General features: G+C 37.6%; 1 long non-coding RNA gene and 1 pseudogene across 1 annotated transcript in view; one reads left to right on the top strand and one right to left on the bottom strand.

The window, feature by feature from the left end:
- Window positions 1-1,720: 1,720 nt before the first annotated feature.
- LOC147544453 (uncharacterized) overlaps window positions 1,721-25,569 on the top strand; it is a 35,664-nt gene continuing 11,815 nt past the window's right edge. The window contains exons 1-2 of the long non-coding RNA XR_015223137.1: window positions 1,721-2,964; window positions 15,783-16,136. This is a non-coding gene — a long non-coding RNA (uncharacterized LOC147544453). The remainder of the gene's footprint in view (window positions 2,965-15,782; window positions 16,137-25,569) is intronic.
- On the bottom strand, window positions 17,366-19,407 carry LOC147544455 (leucine-rich repeat receptor-like serine/threonine/tyrosine-protein kinase SOBIR1 pseudogene; annotated as a pseudogene).

The raw sequence follows: 25,569 nt of genomic DNA, 5'->3' as shown, positions 1-25,569 counted from the left end.
CATGCATCAACCATGTTCTTCTTTTATCTTCATTCAACTAGCTACATGATTATACATAATTTTCCCATAACATATATAATACAGCTTCTGCATACCTAGTTCATTTATTCATAGGAAAATCTTCTCTTCTCTTTTTTTTTCTCTTTTCACCACTAGTTGGACTGGTTTTTTTAACAAAAAAAACTGTCCCTATGTAATGTATATGCTTATAAAAGTATATGGTTATATTAAAATACACTTTTTTTTCTTTGTGAGTCAAAGAATTTTTCCTTAGCAAACCAAACGGAGGAAAATATGAAAATACTAATAGAGAAAATGTTTCACGAAGTAAATGTTTCTTGGAGTAAATATTTCTCTATTTTTTTTCCTTTCCCCAAGTTGCAATCAAACACAACCTTATTTTTCATCTTGTTCAAGTACTCCAAAAGCATATTAACTTGTGTTAGGTTACTTTTGTCAACTCATTTGTGATTCTTAGTATTTCAAATTATAAAATCATGTGTGGTTTCTTCTTTAACTTTGAATCTCGATATTTGCTTGAACATTAGTAGCTAATCAATTTGTTGAGGTCTAGGGATGAAATCTTGATGAATTTGTGATTGTGTTTGTGATAATTTAATGTGTTTGATAATAAATTGATGTTCTCTTATTTCGATTACTTGTTTCAATCGTTTTTCATGTGTCTTATCAAGTACTTCGCATAGTTAATCAATTAGGCAATGTGATCGATGATTCGGTTTTATTCGTTTAGGAAGTTTATTTGACTAAGTATTATCTCCGGACATACGTAGTGCTTATGAACATCTACCTTAGGAATCGAGACTAGGTTTGTATCAATCCATTCGATTAGACCGTACATAGTTGTAAGTTCACCACATCGGATTCCCGGACCTCGACACTTCTCTCACTTGTTGTTCCCGACTCTTGTTCCTCCGAACTCTTCTCTCAAATCTCTCTCGCCTTCCTACATTGATATTTTAGTTTGTTTTACTTACTTTATTTTCTTATTGCTTATTCGATTATAAACCTCACATAATTATCTTCGTTTATTTCCGCTTTTGTCTAAGTAAGCCTTTGATATCTAAACTGACGAATAAGACCATTCGATATCCAAGCTACATTCCTATCCTTGGATCGATCCCGGCTTTGCCGGATTACTACTTGATACCTCCGCCTTGGTTTGCAACCTTTTCGGGTGCATCAATGTGGCGTGAAAATGCCACATTTAGGTCACTTAACTTTGATAAGTTAGTTCTTTTCGAGTTTTATTTCTAATTATTTATGTGTTTTTATTGCTAGGTAGTTTATTTGGGGTTTGGCGTGTAATTCGGAATAAAGAGAACGAATTATCACATTTTCATCTTATGCGGCAAAAGGGAAGAAAAGAGCACCAGGGGTTTTTTGGTCATTTTGGTCAAAATCGGAAGTCAAACAACAAGTGAAGTCAATGACGAGTCCGGCGGTGAAAACGGAAGTTGATTCGGAGTTCGGACGGAGAAGTTGTGAATGAAAGAAGCCGAGTTTCGGTCTTGAAACAAGAATTCTATGAAGATACTCTCTTGCTTTAGAAAGAAGCCCAACCCAAGAGCCCAAAGAGGAAGAGAATAATGGAGATTCTATGGGCACCTTTTTGGTCCAAGTCAAAATGGTCTAAGACTTAGTCAAGTTTGACTAAGTCTAGGGTTGTGTATACACAAGTGAGAAAAAGGAATCAAGTTAGGGCACTATTCATCATCTTCTTCACCAAGCTACCAAGTAAGAGAGAGAAAAGAGGCAAGAGGGTTTTAGGGTTTGAGTTTTTGTTCAAGAGGTTGAAAGGGTTTGAAGAGAAGGGAAGAGAGAGAAGAGGTGCCGGCCAAGCTAGGCCGGCCAACACTAAGGCCGGCCATAGCTTGGCCGGAAAAATCGCGGAAGCAGCTGCTGCAAGAACCAGCAGCCACTCGGGAAAGCTGCTGCTAGAGCGGGAGCGGCCAGGGACGTGCACAGCAGCAGCTCTGGCACGGCCAGGGACGTGCACAACAGCAGCTCCGGCACGGGCAGAGACGTGCACAGCAGCAGCTGCCGGCACGGGCTGAAGTCTTCACGGGACGCGTCTGCAGCCTTCACGGGATGCATCTGCAGCAGCACGGACCGGAATCTCCATCCTCTCTTGGCCGGATTTCATGTTTTTTGGCCGGATTTGTTCTTATCTTTGGCCGGATTTTCAAGGGTTTCCGGCTACCTTCTTGGCACGAAAACTTAGGGCTTTTACTCCCCTCACTAGTTGCTAGCTATCCCTTGTGTTTGATTTGGTTTTGGTGGTGAAATCTTAGAGAGAGAAACCTTGAGTTGAGCTTTAATGGTGGTGGGTTCTAAATGAAGAAGATGAGTCTGGTTGTTAAGAGAAGATCTGTTTTTTGCTCGGGGACACCCATTATGCACTGTTAAGGGGAAATCCACAAATTTGCTAAGGGGAAATCGGCTGAACCTCAACTACTCAAATTTTCCGACGAACCTAGCCTCGAACCACATCGAAAAAGGGGGATTTTCTCTTCATCTTCTTTTCATTTGTTATTCATTTAACATTTTAGCTAACTCTCGTGTGTCATTGATGAGATGAAATGTGATGAATTTGTGATTATCTATGTGATGATTTAATGTTTTCATAATAAATTGATGTTCTCTTATTTTGGTTACTTGTTTCAATCGTTTTTCATGTGTCTTATCAAGTATTTCGCATAGTTAATCGATTAGGCAAGGTGATCGATATCGACCGTAGTCTAGATTCAAATTTCATGTGTCTTGTAATGCACTTCACATAGTTAGGCACCTAGACGACATTTTCGATGATTCGGTTTTAATCGTTTAGGAAGTTTGTTTGACTAAGTATTATCTCCGGACATACGTAGTGCTTATGAACGTCCACCTTAGGAATCGAGACTAGATTTACATCAATCCATTCGATTGGACCATACATAGTTGTTAGTCCACCACATCGGATTCTCGGACTTTGACACCTCTCTTACTTGTTGTTCCCCGACTCTTGTTCCTCCGAACTCTTCTCTCAAATCTCTCTCGCCCTTTTACATTGATATTTTAGTTTGTTTTACTTAATTTATTTTCTTATTGCTTATTCGATTATAAACCTCACATTACCTTCGTTTATTTCCGCTTTTGTCTAATGATGAGACATGAAAATGTCTCAATTGAATCTCTTAACTCGGGTTAGTTAGTCCAGTTCGAGCGGTTACTCTGATGACTTGTCTGATTTTCTTTCTCAGTTCTCATTTACGGAGTTCGATGCGAAAACATCTTGATAAAGACATACTTGAGGGGTATTTTGGTCATTTCTGAATTATAGTAATTTTGGTCAACAATGTTGCTTGGATGGAAAGTAGATGTCAAAACGAACCCAATGGCGAAAGCGGAGGTCAAATTGGAGTCCGGATGAGGAAATTAGAACGGGTAAAAGTTTGGTTCAAAACTCGTTCGCCAAGTAAACTGGAGGACAAGTGGCGCGCAAGAAGGGACTGCATCGCATGACTCCAAAGCTATACGGGATATATTCGGGCGTATCTAGAGGGCTCTCGGGATTTCATTTGAGACATGATTCGGTAGTTTTCCGATCCGACGGCTCCCGATTTAATAGGTCATGCTACACCATGTTTCAACTCCTTGATGCCAGCTATTAAATCACGTGACTCTAAGGAATTGTGCCATTGACCAATTAAAATCAGCACCATTGACAGCCAACTATTTTTTGACACGTGACAGCCATGAATTGGCAATACTCCACGTTTTCTGATTAGGTAATATTGGCTATATTATTTTGTTTCTCATTTTATTATATCTCTTTCCTTAAGACCTGGATATATGGAAAATCTAGAGAGATGAAGAAAAAGGAAAGTGATTTTATTTAGAAGAGAAAATGAAAGATATGGAAAGAGAGACATTATCGAGAGAGAGTGAATGGAACATTTCTTACATAGCAGCTGTGTTAATGGAGGAACGAGCTGGAGGTTTTCAATTAATAGAAGAATATATTCAGACCAAGATATATTCTACAAAGATTGAAGAAGGAAAGATGGGATTCGGCTGGATGAAGAAACAAGATAAGAGAGATTGGATTATCTCTAATCAGAGAAGATATCTTGGTTGTTTGATACAATGGAGAGACTTGAAGATTGATATAAAATCTTATATGATATTTTATGGAAAGAGTGAGCAATTTTCAGAGAATGACTAAGAGCTGGAGGTATTTGAAATACAGATATGGCTGGAATTATTGAAGAAGATGATTTGAGATTTTATTTCCTAGAGAGAGAAGATAAATCTGGGATTTCTTTCTTCTTCTTCTTGCTATCTCTGTTTATTCCTTCACCCTGTTCTACTTCTATAAAACAGAGAACAAGGGGATTAGAATGGGAATCTCATCTTTGGGGGCTTTAACCAAAACAGGGACAATTCTCTTTTCTGTTCTTCTTCATCTTCTCTCAAGAGCTTCATGAATATTTTACAGAGAGAGAGTGGAGAAGAACAGAGCATTTAAACAGTTTTCTCTTCTTTAAATTCCTTTCTGATTTTGTTTAGAGAGTTAAAAAGAGAGAGTCTGCAAAGACAGAGAGTTTCTTTTGTTGTTATTTTATGAGGAGATAGAGATAAAAAGAGGATTGTAAAGAGAGAGAGAGAGAGAGAGAGAGAGAGAGAGAGCAAAAGAGAATTGATTTCTTTCTTTTCTTGTATTAACAGAGAGAACTTTGTAGAGAGAAAGAGAGGGTTCATTGAATTTTCAGAGATCATAAGAGATTCTTCATCCCTTCTTTTCTTTGTGAGAGAGAAAAGAGAGTAAACAGAGAAGAGGGAGGATATTTGTAATATTGAGTCATCTTTGTGAGAGAGTACCTCATCATCAATTATCCATCTCATTCATCATGAAGGAGCAATCTCATCAATAAGCCATTTATTCAGTGATCATCTCAACTCTTACTTTTGATTTATAATGAAGAAATCTTTTATGATTATACAAAGTATGAGTAGCTAACTCTTTACCTAGAGTAAAGATGAAGCTTGGAGCATAAGTAATTATTTTATTTCTTTTCTTTTCATGATTTTCATTGATGTTCGTTATTGTTTAACTACACTTTATTTGATTCCATCAAATAACAATAGTAACTTCATCGTGTATGCTTACGACTTGATAGGTCATGCTTAGGAATAAATTTCTTTGATGATTTATGCTTGACATTTGATATACGATAGTTGGGATATTTTTATTTAGGAATCGGTATTTGTGTTGTTCATCTTAAATATGTTTGTTTGAAAGGTTCAATTTTCCGATGTTTAGATAATTTTGTTATTCTAAATGTTGAGTTATAAAATCATGATAGGAAGGGGGTGAAGCTAGTTATGAAAATTCAAGGTAGATTCTGATCTCTAGGGTAGTTTTTCCTCATTTTGATATCTTCAACCACTTTTCTTAAGTTCATGTTTGTTTAAGTCTTTTGATATTTATTTCATCACCAAACCCAATTTAAAAAGAAAAACCGTGATACTTCCAAGTCTTAGAATAGGTTTAACTAGTCTCTGAGGAACGAACCGGTCTTACCGGAAAAATTACAACTTGACACCCGTGCACTTGCGGGTATAGACCTATTTAGGGTAACCTTCTAGGCCCATCAAGTTTTTGAATCAGACAAGTCATCAGAGTAACCGCTCGAACTGGACTAACTAACCCGAGTTAAGAGATTCAATTGAGACATTTTCATGTCTCATCAAACATCCCCAAACTTAGATTTTGCTAGTCCTCGAGCAAAACAGAAAAATAAAACCACGCCCAGTTCACCACTTTCGTAGGGAATCACGATTGCACTTAGCACGTGCAACAAGCCGTTAAACCTCTAGGTTGCCCTAGAGGACGAGTTTTGTCTCGTGAGGGTTTGCAGTGAATATACCCACAAAATTCATAAATCTCAAAAATGCAGAAGGGTCTAAATATGATGTGGACTAAAACTGTTTATCCGGTTTACTTTCGAAAGTTAATAGAAATGAAATCCAAGTCGACCAAACCATACAAACGCTAAAAATCTCTTCACTAGTAATCAAGACTCGAAGTGCACGTGACCAGCCAATATAAGTATCATCTCGGTTCTGAAAAGACAAGACCTTGATTACCGTCTCGATACATTTCGCCTCGACTACTGCCTCGCGGTCATACACTCAAAAATTAAAGTCACTCCAAAATGGTTCACTCTATGTGTTAGTATGAATATGAAGGAAAAACTCAACACATGAAAAAGACGGACTAAAATTTTGTGGACGACTGATCTCAAAGAAGGAAACAACCACTAATACGGAATGGGGAAGCTAACCAACTTTTCTCACCTAATCAACTATCTAACAATGCTTCCTAGAGGTCAATAGACTATAACGATGAACTAGAACTCCTGAGAACTCGACGTCTTCAAATCTTCAAAGGATAAAAACTTAAAGCTAACCCAAAAACTTGATGGGCCTAGAAGGTTACCCTAAATAGGTCTATACCCGCAAGTGCACGGGTGTCAAGTTGTAATTTTTCCGGTAAGACCGGTTCGTTCCTCAGAGACTAGTTAAACCTATTCTAAGACTTGGAAGTATCACGGTTTTTCTTTTTAAATTGGGTTTGGTGATGAAATAAATATCAAAAGACTTAAACAAACATGAACTTAAGAAAAGTGGTTGAAGATATCAAAATGAGGAAAAACTACCCTAGAGATCAGAATCTACCTTGAATTTTCATAACTAGCTTCACCCCCTTCCTATCATGATTTTATAACTCAACATTTAGAATAACAAAATTATCTAAACATCGGAAAATTGAACCTTTCAAACAAACATATTTAAGATGAACAACACAAATACCGATTCCTAAATAAAAATATCCCAACTATCGTATATCAAATGTCAAGCATAAATCATCAAAGAAATTTATTCCTAAGCATGACCTATCAAGTCGTAAGCATACACGATGAAGTTACTATTGTTATTTGATGGAATCAAATAAAGTGTAGTTAAACAATAACGAACATCAATGAAAATCATGAAAAGAAAAGAAATAAAATAATTACTTATGCTCCAAGCTTCATCTTTACTCTAGGTAAAGAGTTAGCTACTCATACTTTGTATAATCATAAAAGATTTCTTCATTATAAATCAAAAGTAAGAGTTGAGATGATCACTGAATAAATGGCTTATTGATGAGATTGCTCCTTCATGATGAATGAGATGGATAATTGATGATGAGGTACTCTCTCACAAAGATGACTCAATATTACAAATATCCTCCCTCTTCTCTGTTTACTCTCTTTTCTCTCTCACAAAGAAAAGAAGGGATGAAGAATCTCTTATGATCTCTGAAAATTCAATGAACCCTCTCTTTCTCTCTACAAAGTTCTCTCTGTTAATACAAGAAAAGAAAGAAATCAATTCTCTTTTGCTCTCTCTCTCTCTCTCTCTCTCTCTCTCTCTCTCTTTACAATCCTCTTTTTATCTCTATCTCCTCATAAAATAACAACAAAAGAAACTCTCTGTCTTTGCAGACTCTCTCTTTTTAACTCTCTAAACAAAATCAGAAAGGAATTTAAAGAAGAGAAAACTGTTTAAATGCTCTGTTCTTCTCCACTCTCTCTCTGTAAAATATTCATGAAGCTCTTGAGAGAAGATGAAGAAGAACAGAAAAGAGAATTGTCCCTGTTTTGGTTAAAGCCCCCAAAGATGAGATTCCCATTCTAATCCCCTTGTTCTCTGTTTTATAGAAGTAGAACAGGGTGAAGGAATAAACAGAGATAGCAAGAAGAAGAAGAAAGAAATCCCAGATTTATCTTCTCTCTCTAGGAAATAAAATCTCAAATCATCTTCTTCAATAATTCCAGCCATATCTGTATTTCAAATACCTCCAGCTCTTAGTCATTCTCTGAAAATTGCTCACTCTTTCCATAAAATATCATATAAGATTTTATATCAATCTTCAAGTCTCTCCATTGTATCAAACAACCAAGATATCTTCTCTGATTAGAGATAATCCAATCTCTCTTATCTTGTTTCTTCATCCAGCCGAATCCCATCTTTCCTTCTTCAATCTTTGTAGAATATATCTTGGTCTGAATATATTCTTCTATTAATTGAAAACCTCCAGCTCGTTCCTCCATTAACACAGCTGCTATGTAAGAAATGTTCCATTCACTCTCTCTCGATAATGTCTCTCTTTCCATATCTTTCATTTTCTCTTCTAAATAAAATCACTTTCCTTTTTCTTCATCTCTCTAGATTTTCCATATATCCAGGTCTTAAGGAAAGAGATATAATAAAATGAGAAACAAAATAATATAGCCAATATTACCTAATCAGAAAACGTGGAGTATTGCCAATTCATGGCTGTCACGTGTCAAAAAATAGTTGGCTGTCAATGGTGCTGATTTTAATTGGTCAATGGCACAATTCCTTAGAGTCACGTGATTTAATAGCTGGCATCAAGGAGTTGAAACATGGTGTAGCATGACCTATTAAATCGGGAGCCGTCGGATCGGAAAACTACCGAATCATGTCTCAAATGAAATCCCGAGAGCCCTCTAGATACGCCCGAATATATCCCGTATAGCTTTGGAGTCATGCGATGCAGTCCCTTCTTGCGCGCCACTTGTCCTCCAGTTTACTTGGCGAACGAGTTTTGAACCAAACTTTTACCCGTTCTAATTTCCTCATCCGGACTCCAATTTGACCTCCGCTTTCGCCATTGGGTTCGTTTTGACATCTACTTTCCATCCAAGCAACATTGTTGACCAAAATTACTATAATTCAGAAATGACCAAAATACCCCTCAAGTATGTCTTTATCAAGATATTTTCGCATCGAACTCCGTAAATGAGAACTGAGAAAGAAAATCAGACAAGTCATCAGAGTAACCGCTCGAACTGGACTAACTAACCCGAGTTAAGAGATTCAATTGAGACATTTTCATGTCTCATCATCTAAGTAAGCCTTTGATATCTAAACCGACGAACGAGATTATTCGATATCCAAGCTACATTCCTATCCTTGGATCGATCCCGGCTTTGCTAGATTACTACTTGATACCTCCGCTTGGGTTTGCAACCTTTTCGGGTGCATCAAGTTTTTGGCGCCGCTGCCGGGGATAGGTTTAGTAGTTTGGATAGCGTTAGTTGTTTTGTTCATTAGTTTAGTGTTATTTGCTTCTTAGACGTCTTTATTTTATTTTGTACTTTCGTAATTTCATTTTTTTTAGGTACCATTACAAGAAAAGAGCTCAAAGTGACATAAAGGCGAAGGAAAAGGAAGGATTCGAGAAGCTTAAGAAGAAAGACGAACGAAACGAGAGGAGCACTCGATAGTATCGCATTCTATCTCATCCTTTTTACTTGTGTGTGATTGTTTAATTCTATAAGTGTTTGTTCCCATTTTTGCGATTGTGTGTTAGTAACCTTGAATATTGTGAGATCATGGAAGTTGGTCATTTGATGAGAATGACCTTATGCGAACTCTTTCCAACACTAGTCGACCATCTACAAGTCATCAGGACTACTCAAACTTATATAGGAATGGTCTGACTAGTGATAGGAATAGGCGAGTTGAGCCTGACCGACCTAGGATGACCATGGGTGAATGTCGACGGATGTATGGAGTCGGTGAGACTCGTCATGAATATGGTTTTAGAGATTATGAGCATGAGGGTAATCAACCCCGTCAGAGTCTTCGAGACTATCGACAAGAATTTGAGATGACCACACCTTCATGTATGAATTTGTCACTTCATGAGGACCGTAGTTCTATTAGTATTGATCGACCACGTCGAAGTCTTCGTGACTATCGACAAGCATATATGAACGGTTCATTTAGTGATGACAATTCCCGACTCGATGATTCCACTAAAAGAGTCGAGTCTAGGTATCTACATGAAGGTAGTGAAGAAAGGACCATGGAGACCATTAGCCCGGTTTGTGCTCGTTGTGCGAGCTTAGACCATTTGACCGAGTATTGTCCCGTGATCCGTGTTCTACGAGAGTCTTCGTCTGGTTATACTCATGTGCCTTATTACGAGGAGATGTCTGAAGATACTCTGCAAGTAATTTTAGAGTACCAAACTAGATTTAATCGAGATATAACGGAGATCACGAAACGGATTCTCAAAATTGTTGATAGACTTGAGTCAGAGCTTATCGTCGACGAGGAAGGGGTTTGCGCACCCCAAACTCAAGAAGAGACTATGAATGATGGTGAGGATAATACACCTAACTCTAGTCTTAAGTTAAATGTCGAAGAAGCTCCTGATTAACCTTTTGAGATGGAATTGACCGGTGACCCTTATTGCTCACTCTCCCGACCTTCGTCATCTCACCATGATATGACTACAGTAGACCTTGATGTTCAGGATGAGGGCTTTATGAGCAAGTTTGGGGATGAAAATATTATGAACTTTCCAATTTTTGACACTTGTGAGGAGGCAGTCTTAAATGCCATATTAGGAAGGAATGGTGTTGTAACCAACTTTGAGCCTCCAGATGCCTTTAAGGACGTCGACGACATAGAAGTTAGCGAGATAATGGATAGCCTGTTGGATTATTTACCTAAGGAAACCACAGACCTTGACTTGGTCCCCGAGCATATTGCCTTACCCTTAGAGTTTAGTTCGACCTTCCACATGATCTCAAACTCGGTTGTTGACCCCTTCAGGGACACTTCGGACGTCTTTCCTAGCATGTCTAGGGACTTAGTGGATGTTTTATCCACTAAGCTTGAGTTTGATTTTTTACCTTCGACCGACTTCCTGACCCTTCAATTGCATGTCGATCCTTTTGACGACTTCTTAGTCGTCGCCCCTAGCATTCATGCTAATTTAGTGGACCGTGCATCCACTAAGTTTGGGGATGGCCTATTTTCGGTTTTCGTCTCACGTGCACTTATTTGGTTAAACATAGTTGTGAGACTTCTACCATTTGTATATAGCTTTTTTTGGGTTGACCCCCAAATCTTCCGGCTTTTACTATATGATCGTTAGCCGACTAGGTGGCCTTTATGTTTGTGGGTAGCATCTCTGGAAACCCTTCGCGAGACATAACTCGTGCCCTTGTGTGAAAACAAGAGAATCAAAGGCTAATTGCATAGCTCAATGCAATCGTGTATACCCGCGTTAGTGGTAGACTTTATATGGTCATGTCTTTTATGTGCTTCATTCTCATTATGTTTTGGATATTTTAGGAGCATTTCTTATATATTTTACTTCTAAGGCGTGGTTTGTTTCAAGTTTGGGGATAGCGTGAGCTTGGCATTAACTTGGAACCTCGTTATACATGAGCCTTGGTAGTATCATCTTTTATCTCCTTCGGTTATGGTAATATCTCTCCACTCTTCTCTTGAAATTGATGTGCCTCTTTATCTTTTGGTGAGTGTATGCTTAAAACATTGAGGACAATGTTAGTTTTAAGTTTGGGGATGCGGGATATGACCATAACCAATGCATGACCATGGGTTTCAAAGACAAAAGGGTTCAAATTAGCCAAAATTTGAAAATTTTGAACATTTTGATTAGATTTGCATGTGATTGTAGTGATGGTTTTAAGAATGTTGATGCATATGTGTCGAGTTGATGAGTTTTGTGATTGCTAATGGTCTTTGCATGAAAGTCGAGTCTTTGAGTGTTTGTGTTATACTATGGGAGTAACATCTTAGTGAAGAAGAAACATCTCTAAGAGACCTAGAGTAGTCATTAGTGGAGACTTAACCCATGTGAGAGCTCAAAGCCTAAATTGTCCTTCGAGTGTACTCTTCCGCGCTAACTCCGAGTAGAATGAAGAGCTACTCAACCTCGTACCTATTAAAAGAGCTCATTTGATCTCGTGTGCTCAACGTCCTTAGCCACTAGGAGTGACATTAGGATAGCGAATTAACCTTGCCCTTGTAGTCCATGAAACCCAATGAGAGTGTCAACTAGAGGAAGGCGGATACTCCATCACCATCCATCATCTTATATCCCGAGAATGAAGACATGAGAAGAAAGAATGAAGAATGTCAAAAACAAGTATGAAATGAAAAGTTGATTGCAAGAATAGACTTGTGTGTGTTGTATTTTGTTTTGGTTGATTGTATTTGAGTTATGAAAAAAAAAACGACATGAAAAAAAAAAGAAAAAAAAAAAGAAAAGAAAGAAGGAAGTAATAAGAATAAAGTTGTTTATGAGTATGTTTGAGCATGTTAGCTCTTTTGTGTGAGTGATGTGGATTGTATATATGTGTGTTTGTGTGTTTGTTCATGAATAAGTATTCGAAGCAAGAAACGAATGTGGAAATGCTTAAGAGGTTCTATCATGAAGAGTTCGACATTCTCGGGAAGCTACCATCATCATCCATTTCTAGTATCCGTTAACCTTTAGAAGACCTTCTTAGAGGGTAGAATGGGTGAGAAGGGCGAGTGAGCTTCTCAACTCCATTTAGTGTCTAATTCCTTTTCGAAGATCATTCGTTCCAAAATGTTGTCCTCAACCCTTTTTATGTGTGGAGTCCATGTTAGTGATCACACTCACACATACGAGCGAACCATTCTTGAGTGATTTCATATTTGGAGTGTATGTCCGTGAGGCCGAAGTCGAGGCGAAATGTACTAACTTAGGAATCAAGGTTTTGTGACTTCGGAACATAGATGTTGCTCATTATAGTATGACACTAGCACTTTAGGGTAAGATCATTAGTGAAGGGGCCTTTAGCTTTTACAAGAGCTTATTTACTTGATTCATTATGCATTGACATGCTTAAACCCTTTACTATATGAACCATGTTTATCTATGATTTGGATTTTGAACCCTTGTGTATTTGAAACCACGATGTTTGTGGGTGTCATCTATGGAAGGCAACCAATACGTGGACAACTGTTTTTTTATATGGACAACTATTTTCGGGCTCGGTGCCAGACAATTATGCTAGGCTTAGTTGACTTTGATTTAATAAGGGGACAACTCCATAACGTCTTAAATACTAACAGTTACTAACTTGTGGACCATTAACAAAATAATAGTTCAAAATTGAAAACCTAAGTTGTCTTCTTCTTCATCATCTTCTTCTTCTTCCTTCTTCCTAGTCTTATTCTTATTCTTATTCTTGTACTGCTACTAAAATTAAACTATAGTTTCTACCACTTCCTTTTATTTTTTTATCAAACCCTAGATGAATGAAGAAGATAAAACTCATCAATCTCCATTTCCCTTATTTTTTAGTAAACTATAGTTTCTACCACTTCTCTTTGTTTTTTTAGTGAACTATAGTTTCTACTACTTCCCTTTGTTTTTTTATCAAACCCTAGATGGGTTTTAATCAAACCCTACATTGATGTGTTTTGAAAGAATACAAAACGATCTCAAGGCAAAAAATCGAAGTGAAGAAGAAATTCCCAGAATTTAGTGGGAAATCTACGAAAATATGCTAGATTTTTGTGGCAAGTTTCCTTCTGTCTCGCCAAATTTTTGTAGGAAATCTACGAAATTGGCAAGTCAGATTTTTTTTTTTTACAAAAACTCAGAAATTAAGATCTCTTGTGTTTTGTCGATTTTCCACGAAGCACGAGCAACTCTACTTGTTTGTAAAAAATCTAGGGTTTTGAAATTTTTGATTTCTAGGTTTTAAAAGTTTAACGGGTTTTAAGGTTTTTAGATCTGATCTTTCTGGTTAGGAATATCCTTCAACAATTCTCTTCCCTTTGTTTGATGTCATAATCTTCTCCAAAAAAATTCTCTCTCTAGAATTTTGGATTGATTATGAAGATGAAGTAGTAGAAGAAGACCAAACTTACTTAGGGTTTATGAGAAAAGAGGGAGGTGTTAAAATAATACATCTAATTCTAAGAGGACTTGAGTGAAAATAATAGAGAGTTGTCCCCTTAGAAACTGGTGTCCATATAAAAAAAAATTAATTATTTTGGTTGTCCACATAAGATAATTGTCCATATAAGAAAAACGGTTGTCCACGTATTGGCCACCCTATGGAAACCCTCATGAGACGACACTCGTCCTTTAGGGGCAACCTAGGGGTTTAAAGGCTTGTTGTATACGCTAAATGCAACCGGGATGCCTCCGAAAGTGAGTTAGGCTTTTATTTTGTTTTATTTGCTCGAGGACTAGCAATGTTTAAGTTTGGGGATCTTGATGTGACAAGAAAATGTCACATTTGGAGAGCCTAACTTAGACTAATTAGTCCTTTTCGAGTGTTTTCAATAATATTTTATGTGTTTTTCATGTTAGGTACTTATTTTGGAGTTAAGCGTGTGATTCGGAATAAAATGAGCGAATTATCACTATCATTTCATGTGCCGAAAATGAGAGAAAAGGACTTCAAGCAAATCAAATGACAAGATGACGAGTCCGACGGTGAAAACGGTATTCAATTCGGAGTTCGGACGGGGAAGATATGAAAGAAAGAAGTCCGAGGGTATTCTAGTCCTTTGTGAGAATTTGAAGATGTAGAAACAAAGATGGAGGCACTCTCTTGGTTTCTAAATCAAAGCCCAAGAGCCCAAGGAAGAATGACAAAGAAGAATTATATGGGCACCCTCTCTTTATGGATCCAAGTCAACATAGTCTAAAGAAGTTGACTAAGTCAAAGGGCCTTAGGGTTTGAGTAGTAAACACAAGTTAGAGTTTACTATTCATCATCTTCTAGCTTGGGAAAGGAGGCAAGAAGGAAGAGAGAGTGAAGAGGCAAGAGGGTTCTTGAGTTACGGTTCTTCTCAAGAGGGTTTGAAAGAGAAAGACAAGAGAGAAGAAGAAGGAGGATCCGGCCAAAGCATAGGCCGGCCAGCACACTAGGCCGGCCTAGCTTTTGCCGGCCGAGCAGCAGCTCAGGCTGCTCGGGAGAGCTGCAACAGCAGCTTGCCGGCGCGGGAAGGATGCACGGGAGCTGCTGCTGCAGTTCTCATGGACGCAGCTGCTCCAGCACGGCTTCAAGGGCAGCAGCTCGGGTCTTCAACAGGCCGGCACGGGATGCACGGCTGTAGCTCGGGACGGCACTAGGGTAGCATTCACGGGCAGTGCACATGCACGGGACAGCACCGGCCGGATGCACAAGGTCCGGGAAGGAGCTTTCTTGGCCGGATTTGTTTTTGGCCGGATTTCTTCCAACTTTGGCCGGATTTTCAAGGGTGTTCCGGCCACTTTCTTGGTTCAAAACCTTAGGGCTTTTGCTCCCCATCATCTTGGCTAGCTTCCCATGTAGTTTGATTTGATTTTGGACAAGAAATTTCTAGAGAGAGAAAGCTAGGATTAGCTTTAATGGAGGTTGTGTTCTAAATGGAGAAGATGATGGTGGTCGCTATGGGGAACTCAGAATTTGCTAAGGGGAGATCGGCTGCAACTAAAGATTAATATTTTCCGACGAACTTAGCCTTGAACCACATCGAAAAAGGGGGATTCTCTCTTCATTTTCTTTCAATTTCTTATTCAATCACCATGTTTAGCTAACTTTAGTGTGTCGATTATATGAGATGAAATGTGATGAATTCGTGATTATGTTTAATATGATTTGATGTTTTGATTATAAATTGATGTTCATACATTTCGATTATCGTTTTGATCGTATTTTCATGTGTCTTGTCAAACACTTCACATAGTTAGGCGACTAGACAACACTTTCGTTGACTCGGGATTAACCGAATTAGGCGTTTGTTTGACTAAGTATGATCTCCGGATATACGTAGTACTTAGAAACATCTACTTTAGGAGTCGAACATTGATTATACTTCGACACATTAGATTGGATCATACGTAGTCGTAGGTTTATCATATCGGATTCCCGGACTTCGACACATCTCTCACTTATTTGTCTCCCGACTCTTGTTGCCTCCTGACTCTTGTTTCCTTCGACTCTTCTCTCAAATCTCTCTCGCCCGTTTACATTGATTGTTTAGTTAGTTTTACTCGTTTTCTTCTCTTATTACTTATTCAATCTAAAACCCCCATTTATCTTTGTTTCATCTCCTATTTAGTCTAAGTTAGCTTTTAATATCTAGACCGAGGGATAAGACCCTTCGATATCCAAGCTACCTTCCTATCCTTGGATCGATCCCTGCTTTGCCGGATTACTACTTGATACCTCCGCTTGGGTGTGCAACCTTTTCGGGTGCATCAAGTTTGAACACTCCCTCAAATAGGGTTTAGTTTCGTATTGAGTAGAAATCAAATTTTTACGGTTCTCAATTCCCTAACTCTGGTTTATATGCTTATTAAATAACTTCTTTCTTGAATTTATAGTTCAAATTAGAAAAGTTTTAATTAATCTGTTTGGATATGAATCTAAATGTTTAATTTTTTTTATGTTTATTTAATTTGATTGTTTGCAAACAAACTCATAAGGTTTTTTATATCTCAAGGAAAAATTTACACCAACTTAATTGTTTCTTTACAAGAAGAACTTAACAAGTTTTTGGTAATCAAATCATTTCCCTCATTCTTTGTTCCTCTCTCTCTCTCTCTTAATGGAGTCATTGGTTTTATTTTTTCTGGCACATATTCCACCAATATGGTCGAGTTCATGCCGTCGAGGTTGTCATAGCTTTCCATGAAAATTGAACAGTCATTTCAAGCTCTCGCTGGTATCTCTGTCTTTGTCTTTAGGTTTTACAATAAGAAATTTGTTATGCTATTGATATTTGAATGATTCTATTACCTAGATTAGGATGAATCGTCCAAGGTTTACTAACCAAAGAAAAAGATTCATCTCCTTTATCCCATCACCTTAGAAATTATCTACTCAACCAATTTATGTCCCAAGGAAGAAGATTTCGGAAATCAGGTACAGTTTTTCTAAATTTCTATGACCATGATCTTTCTTCAAGAATTGTGGACTTACATCTTATTCAAAAGTATACCGACATAAATAACTTAAGGTTACTGTTATGCCAATCGGGGTTTAATGTGATCAATACGAGTAATCAAACAGAAGCAATAGGAATAGTAAAGAACAATCAAGAACAGAACACAGAGATTTACGTGGTTCGGTTGGTGAGACCTACTCCATGGCGACAACGGCGCGATGATTTCCACTATGATAAGTAAACAAGTTACACAAGAGATTCCGTGAGATTGTGCTACTGATATCTCCTTAGGGTTTAGTTTATATAGCCACTAAACCCTAATCCCACCGCCTCACCGACTCATTCTCTCTACAACCGACATTACATGGATACGCTAACACTAATAACCGACATAAGCCTAGCTTCGCATTCCAGCTCTGTCTCGGAGTCCAGCTTTGCCTCGGAGCCCTGCTTCGCATACCAGCCATGTCTCAATAATTAGCTCTGCTAACGCGTCCAAAATTTGGCGCCGAAACTTGTAAGCGGGTTGGCGGGTCGTAAATCGGGTTCGATACCAATCAATATTCGAGTCACTTCTAGCAGTTACTACTACATACACATAACACACTGAGTTGCACTTCAAAAGCTTATTCTTCTTGACGGCGGTAATGAAAATAAAGACGTAAGTTTAGATACATGGATCTTACATTCTTAATGCTTGATTTGAGTCAACATCCATGAGACATCTTTACTATTAGGTCTCCGCTTGGGATCCTCCGAAGTGCAGAAGCAAGCAATCTTTAAAACAAGTAGCATTTGTTCTTCGTACCCATTACCCAAAAGCTTAGGATCAATTGCCCTACTAGGGTTTTCCGAAGTCATTACGTTCCTTAACCACTTCACTTGGCTCATCTCGTCTGTGTGTTGAAAAAATCCATCAGATGGTAACTTTCCCATCACCAACACTGCTAACACAACCCCAAAGCTATATATGTCACACTTGGTTGTGAACTTAAGCGTCTGGTGGTACTCAGGAGCGATATACCCAACTGTTCCTGCTATATTAGAAGTTGTTATATGTGTCTGGGCATCCGGCATAGCTTTAGCTAGCCCAAAATCAGTAATTCGGGCCTCCAAATCATCGTCGAGTAAGACATTTGCGGGTTTCAAATCTCTGTGAATGATCCGCAGGGTATGATTCATGTGGAGATACTCTAGCCCAGCTGCAATCCCAATAGCAATTCGGTGTCTTAACAACCACTCCAACTCTCTAGTCCCCTCCGACACTTGCTGCAACACATCTTGTAAGCTTCCATTCTTCATGAACTCATATACAAGATAATGACAATTGGGTCGACTCACATGAGCAAGCAAAGGAAGAAGGTTTCGATGCCTTATTTGACCAACTGTCTGAATTTCGGATCGAATTTGTCTTAGTTTCTTGTTTAAAAGCTTACTATCTCCTTCATTAACATCAACTGCTTCATTCTTTGGCTGATTTATCTTCTTGATTGCTATCATCTTTCCATTACTTCCTGGAAATTCAGATTTATAAACTTCTCCACACCCACCTCTTCCTATAATCTCAAGTGATGCTAAACCATCTTCTTTCTCTAAAAATGCTAAACCTCTTCCCATATCTTCAGCTATTATCGTTGAGACAAAAATTGTTGTTCCTATTTCTTTTTCTCTTCCTTTAATACATAAAACTAGAAACTTAAACAAGAAAGAGAAGAATAATCCTGACCCAATTCCAGTTATTGCACCAACTGTAAACCCAATTATCCAACCTCTTATATTTCTCTTGTCTTTTTTTTTCTTATTCTCAATTGATGAAGGTGGATGAGCTGATTTTGATGAATTTGAAGATTTGGGTTCTGTTCTTGATGGTGCTAGTGATGCATTTTCTGCAAGTATATAACGTTTGGGTAGAAGATTTTCTTGTTCTTTTTCTTTTCTGTTCATCCATTGCTTCTGTTCTGGTATTTGAAGATCTTTATTACCAGAAAGCTTGAGAATTTGAAGACGATGATTACTATTCAAAGAAGCTGGAACTTTCCCAGAAAACAGATTATTAGAAAGATCAAGCTTTTCCAAATTCTTCAAATACTTCAAGAAATTTAAACCACCAGAAAATCTATTAGAAGAAAGATCAAGAATTCGAAGACTAATAAGAGATGAGAATTGGGAAGGAATTTCGCCGGACAAAGTTGGTTGTTAGGAAGAGAAAGTTCTTTGAGTTCAGAGAATCGTCCGATTACTGGAGACAAAGTTCCATTGAGCTTTTTCGAACCAAGAACGATCCGAGTAACTCGGAGTACCGGCGATTCAAGAGAGGTGATTCTTCTCTCGCAGTAGACTCCAATTGAGTTGCATGGGTTGTTCTCTGGTTTACCATTGAAACCTAACTCGTATTTGAAGTGTGAGATAGAATCGGAATCGGAACCGTCAACGTTTAATCTAGCTTGTGAAAGAATTGCTAGAGAGATGAAGACGAGTAGAGAGAGATAAAGGTGGATTCTCGCCGGAAAAGTAACCATTTCCGTCAGACCCCGACCGACCATGTTAGAAGCCGGTGAGAAGGGCTAAAAAAGATTTAGGACCTGCTTGTAGATTGTGGAATTGTGAGTGGAGGTCGTTCTGGTTCAATTGGCTTTTATTACAAGATATTTCATTTTCTAAAGGAAAATAAAAGGGTAAATTTGTAAACTTGATATTATGAATCCTAAGTCAAGTAATCATGACATAATTAGAGTTCATTTTTCTAAGTGATAATTTTTAGAAAGGTCAAAATAATATTGAAAATTAGTTAAAAAACACAAAACATTTGAAAATGAATTCCGACCACCATTGACAACTATTCTCTCTCCTCTCTCACTTACTGTTACCCTCTCTTTCAGTCTCCCCCTCTCACTATTTATCTCTTTCTTCTTCTCCCTCTTTCTCTCTTCCTCTCTCTTTTTCCTAGTCCATCTTCCTCTATCTCTCACTGTTACTCACTCTAGGTCACTGTATCTCTCTCACTTCACATCTCTCAATGTCACGATTTTTATTTCTCCCTCTCTCACACAGCTCCGGCAAAAGGAATCTCTTTGCCGAAATTACTTTCATCTGACGAAGGGAACCTCGAGGAGGATTTCGACAGAGAGAAAGGGACATGAAGAAACAAAGAGAGGAAGATGAGAGAAAAACTAAAGGTTGGGGTCAAAGGCCATCGGTGGAGGTGCAAGGAGGAGGGATGAGGAAGAAGGTAGAAGAAGATAAACAAATATTTTTAAGTCTGGTTGCTGGTAGGTTGTCGTTCGACTGGCAAATTGACGTCGACCGTTTTGTAGCGAGGTAAAATGAGAGGGAAGGATAGGAAGGTGAATACTTCTCAAAATAGGGGTAAATATAAAAACTAAAAGCAAAGTTGACTAACAATTGACTGTCAAAAAAGAAAGAACTACTCGTATATTGGAAGCTGGCATATTTTGGAGGATCATTTTGATGAGCTGGTCATTTTTAGAAGGCCAAATAGAATTAACCCCTTACAAAGGCCAACGCTTTGGGGAAAGCAAAATAGTTTCCGGGGTGTGAAATTTTAAAGGGAATATATGAAATTTTAGAAATTTTCCGGGAAAATAAGTTTTAAGGGGAAATCAAACATTGCTTCTTCATCTTCTTCTTCATCATCTTCAACTCCGACCACCATTTCCGACCACCATCTCCGACCACAACCACCATCAATTTCTTCTTTCTCTCCCCACTCTCTCTCTTATAGTTTGTTTCTCTATCTCTGCCCCTCTCTCTCTTACCGTCTCTCTCTTAGACCTTCAAATACAAATCCTAACCCTAAATACCGATTTCTCTCTCTCTTTGTTCTAAGGGGATCTTGACCATTTTGGTCTGAACAAACCATGTGGAGAATCGCCTCTCTTTAACTTGTAAAAAACTAGGGTTTCTTCATCCACCTTCTTTTCATTCCTTCAGGTACGATCATCTATCCACCAATATAAAAAAAACTGTTACTTAATCCTTCATTTTTACTTATTTCTTCTCTTGTTTGTTTAATTATTAGTTTCAGTTCTCATTAATCAATGTGCATATCTAACTTCACTATTTTAAAAAACTGAAGACCTAGGGTTTTGTTTACTGATGTGTTCCTCGTTTTGTTACTTGTGTAGTTAGATTGAACAATGAAATGTGGTATTAATTAATATCTAAGACAAATTTTTAGAAGAAAAGATTATTATTAGTTCCTTAGAAAGGTTTGAATCAGTTTTCATTAATGGCGTGGTTTAGAGCTGCTTCTAGTGGTATCCGGATTCCGACCACCGTTGCCGGAATAGAGAAGAAATGGCCAAAAAATTTACTTTCCTCCTAACAACAAGAAAATATACTATGCAACTAAAGTTGACCAGTTTTTTACAAAGTCTTCACACCTCGCAAACTATTTTGATTTACCCAAAGCGCTGACCAAAAAATAATAGAGGCAATGATGGAAACTCCAAAGGGGCGGTAGCTCTAGGTCCAAATATAAAAATATAATGGATTTAAGATCTAAATTTAATATAAAATAAGTAATAAGTCCATTTTTTCATCTGTAATGTGTTGATTGTTTAGTGAATGTATGGATATGAGTGGCAACACGTTTGTTTTTTATGTGATACAAACTAAGTTACATGAAATTAAACAGTAAAATAATAGGATTATTCACGTTTTGTTCTTTTATGTAAACAAGATAACAAATGTCATTAAAAAATAATTTGTTTGGTGAATCTCAAAATACAGTGTCACAAAAAAAACAATTTCTTTTTTTAATCCAAAAATTCGTAAAGTTCGTATAATTTCACAATTTATTTGGTTATTGATCTCCTGACTTTTTTTTTTTGTTGAAATATTCTTTAATTAATTGATCTCCTAACTTCTTGACTTTGACTTCCTATATTAAACTATAATGGAGTATTAATTTTATTAGTCAATTTTGAGGAGAAAGTGGGTATTCTTGTCAAATTGAGAAGTAGGGACTCATTCTTTATTGGAGACAATGGAGAGGCTAAAGACTGAATTTTCTCAGGTCAATGGAGTAAGAGAAGTGCTCAGTCTATATGACAAAAGTTCAAGACTTTGTGTTGGTGAAGTCTACGGATATGATTGCAAGGCCAATACATCTCATAAAAGGACGTTTATGGATAAGTTGCTCAAGGACAAACTATACTTTTTTTTTTTGTCCAATATTAATTGACATTTAATTGAAATTCTTTTTTTTTTGTCCAATATTAATTGACATTTAATTGAGATTCTCATCCCTAGATTACGAAGATCATGCATTCAAAAGTCATTTTCAACATAACACCCTAAAAGTTTTAGAATTACTCAAGTGACATTTCCTACAAGGATAATTTTTTTTTTAATATATAAAACATTGACGTGCACAATTGAAGTCTTCAAGAGGACTCTCAAATAGTGAGGCTTTTAGACATCTTATAATTAAATGATTCCACATCATCTTAAAACCAATTGAGTTTTGCACCGGAGAAAAGTTTTTTAGGGTTAATTTCGCATTACCCCCAATTTGTGACGATTCGTCGTTTTCTACCCTATAAGTGTTAGGTAGTTCGATTTGGCCCCGAATTGCCAAAAAAAACTTCAGTTTTTTCCGAGAATACTTTAGGCGCAAAAATGAAATTAATCCTAAAAAAATGTTAAAACAGTAAACGCGTGTTTCCGTTATTTCTTCTTTCTCACGTTTGTCTTTCTTCTTCTTCATTTTTCTTCTCTTCTCTCTCTCTCTACTCTCTTCCCGATGAAGGGGAAGAGCCCCCTCTCGCTGGAGGCCTGGTAAACCATAAAACGCGTGATTTGAGGGTCAGTCTTTTGGCGTTAGAAAATAAAAAGTTAGGAACGACCTTCGTTTTGAAAAACAAAGGAATTAAAATTCGTGCATGCGAACAGACACGTGAACAAGCAATAGAAAGCAGTGTTATAAAAAATATTTAGCCATGCAAAGAACAACTGGGCTATTAGAACAACCTTGGTACAGGTATATCTAAAACGTGGAAAATTTATTTGCTTAAGTTAATCGTGCATCATCCTAATTACATATGAATTACTTACACACGATAATTTTAAAAAATCAAAGGAAAGACTTCGAAGTTTTCTAAGGGGATGAAATCGCGGGTCAAGAAGTCGAGTGGACCGGGACGTTGACCGGAAGTCAGACCTTCACCTGTTAATATTTTTACGGGCACCGACGACGTCTTTGGGCTTAACCTGTGACAAGAGACAAAACACACGCGATCGTAAAGTCTTTGGGGGACACCGGAATGGTGCCGGCCAAAGGTACTCCGACGGTCAAGTCAGTAAGCTTGCAAGAAAATTAATAGATATTGTGAATGTTATCCTTGGAATGTTACCGTGGAGGAGAAGGTTAGGGTATGACGCGACTCGCAGAAGGGTCGGAGCTCGATCTCTACGGATAGACTGACTTGTTTGGAGAGAGAAGGTCTGCCCTTGTGTAAGACAATCCTAGTGAGATTTTTCTTGTTCGGGGTATGTACCGTAAATAAAATAAAAGGCTTTAAGGGTCTGACCTCGTAGATAATCACGTGGGTGAAGTAAAGAAGGTCTAACCTCCTGAATAGACAAAATAACTTGCTGATGGGCCTAGAAAGTTTCCTAAATAGGTCACCACCCGCAAGTATCTGGGCGTCATGTAATAGTTCTGGTAAGACCGGTTCGTTCCTCAGAGACTAGTTAAATTTATTCTAAAACTAGGAAGTAATAAGATTTTGGTTTTGGTTTTAATAGAAAATGAATAAAATATTAAAACAATTAAAAAGATAAACTCAAATGGGGATAAGTCAAATGGAAGAGAGCCTAGGGTTTCTGAATTCCACCGAATAAAATCACTTTTAGAAACAAATACTTAAAATGGTTAATTCTCTTTTTTATAACTCAGAATTTCAGATAATGAACTATCCTGATTCCGGGAGATGTTTTCGATAAAATTGGTTTTTTTACTTGTAAAATTGTAATTGTCTCATTTTGAAAAATAAATCTCTAAACTACAATCTATCAATTAATAAGTATGCACCGTCAAATGATTTAACCTAAGCACGATGCATCAAATCTAAAAGCATAGACGGTGAAAAGAAAATCGATTTAACAAAAGAACTTAAATATTGAAGCACAGTCAGAGAATTAATCAATCCAAAATATGTTCTAAAAGGTCGAATATTTGGTTTCATCATCAATACTAGATAGAGAATTAGTTAATCATAATACGATATTGAAATAGATATAAAGAATAAAAGAGAATGGAAGAAAACTAAACTTTTTCTCGTTGATTTTCAACTGGCAGCCAAACAGGGCCTTAAGGAAGTGATTTCCTTTTGTTTTTCCCAGAATTCTGCCAAACGCACCCACAGAGAAAACGATTTTCTCGTCTTCTCGGAAATGAATTCCCTGGGGGGAAATTATTTTCCATTCAATTTTCTCATCTTCTCCAAAACTCCTCTTTCTCTTTCTGCTGTTTTAATATCACTCTCTTCTTGCTCTGTTTTATCTCTCTCACTAATATAATAACAGAAAGATCATGATATGAATATAAATTAATCTTGATAAAAAAACAAGCAAAAATCAAATATCAATCTGTGTTCTCTGTGATCTCTCTACAAAACACTCTCTCTCTCTCTATGAATCTCTCTTTCTTCTCACAAAAAGAAGGATTACAAAAGAAGAAGGATTGAAATGAGAGATGATGATGATGATGGTATGAGTTTACTGTATTTTCTTTTCTCAGCCGAGCTCTTCTCTCTGTCTCTCTCTCTCTGTCTCTCTCTCTCTCTATCTCTGATCTGTCTATGCTAATTGAGCTCAAGAGAGGATGATTTTACCCCCAAACCGAGATGATTCCCTCTCTTCTTCTCTGTTTCTTATATAAGAATAGAAAAATAATACTCAGCTCCTCTGTCAATCTTCTAAATCTTCTCAAATCATCCCTTCCATCAATGGAATATCTCTCAAAGATCATCTCTGTCCTTCTCGGCTTCTCTCTCTCTAAAATATTTCTTCATCAACAACTTCTTTCAATATCTCTTCTTTTCTCTAAAAATTTCTATTTACGATGAGGCTCCAGCCATATCATCTCTAAGTAAACCATGATTTCCAGCTATCTCCTTCTCTTAAATCAGTAACTCCTTCTCTCTATAATATCCGATCATCACTATTTCCTATCTTTCTTTCAATCTCTCTCATTGTTACTGTTTATAGAAGATAGAGATGAGAGAGAAAGAAAGAGTTACTTACCTAAAACTTGGGCACCAATCGAGTCACTTGCGCTGGCAATTGGGATAGAAACGCTTCAGTACATTGCGGGACTATCGAGAAAAGATACAGCGGTGTCCCAATATTAGATCGTGTGCGTTGGCTGTTTCTGGACGCGTCAGATCACGCGGGGAGTATCGTAATAACCTGCTTCGACGAGCTCTGTAGCGAAATCTTAAGGTCCCGTGAATTAACAGCTGGCGCATAGGATGAATGATTCAGTGTATCAGAAACAAGATTAGCACCGTGTCTCGCACGCTCAGTTGCCTGATCTTGCTTGTATGGCTATCTAAGACCGTCCGATCATAAGGGCTACCATAATAACCCGCTTTCGGTCACACCAGATTTCTAACTGGTCCAAAGTCCCGAAAGCGTCCCGAGCTGCCCAACAATGTACCGGAATTTGAATTCCCTCTCTAGATTCGCGCCAAGTGTTACCACAACATCTGTGTTGACCAT

The sequence above is a fragment of the Eschscholzia californica genome, unplaced genomic scaffold (assembly GCF_041429995.1).
Source record: "Eschscholzia californica isolate CP2 unplaced genomic scaffold, dmEscCali1.0.p SCAF_4, whole genome shotgun sequence".
Taxonomy (NCBI): Eukaryota; Viridiplantae; Streptophyta; class Magnoliopsida; order Ranunculales; family Papaveraceae; genus Eschscholzia; species Eschscholzia californica.
Note: the sequence above shows the minus strand (reverse complement) of the source record. Positions and strands in the feature narration are given on the sequence as shown.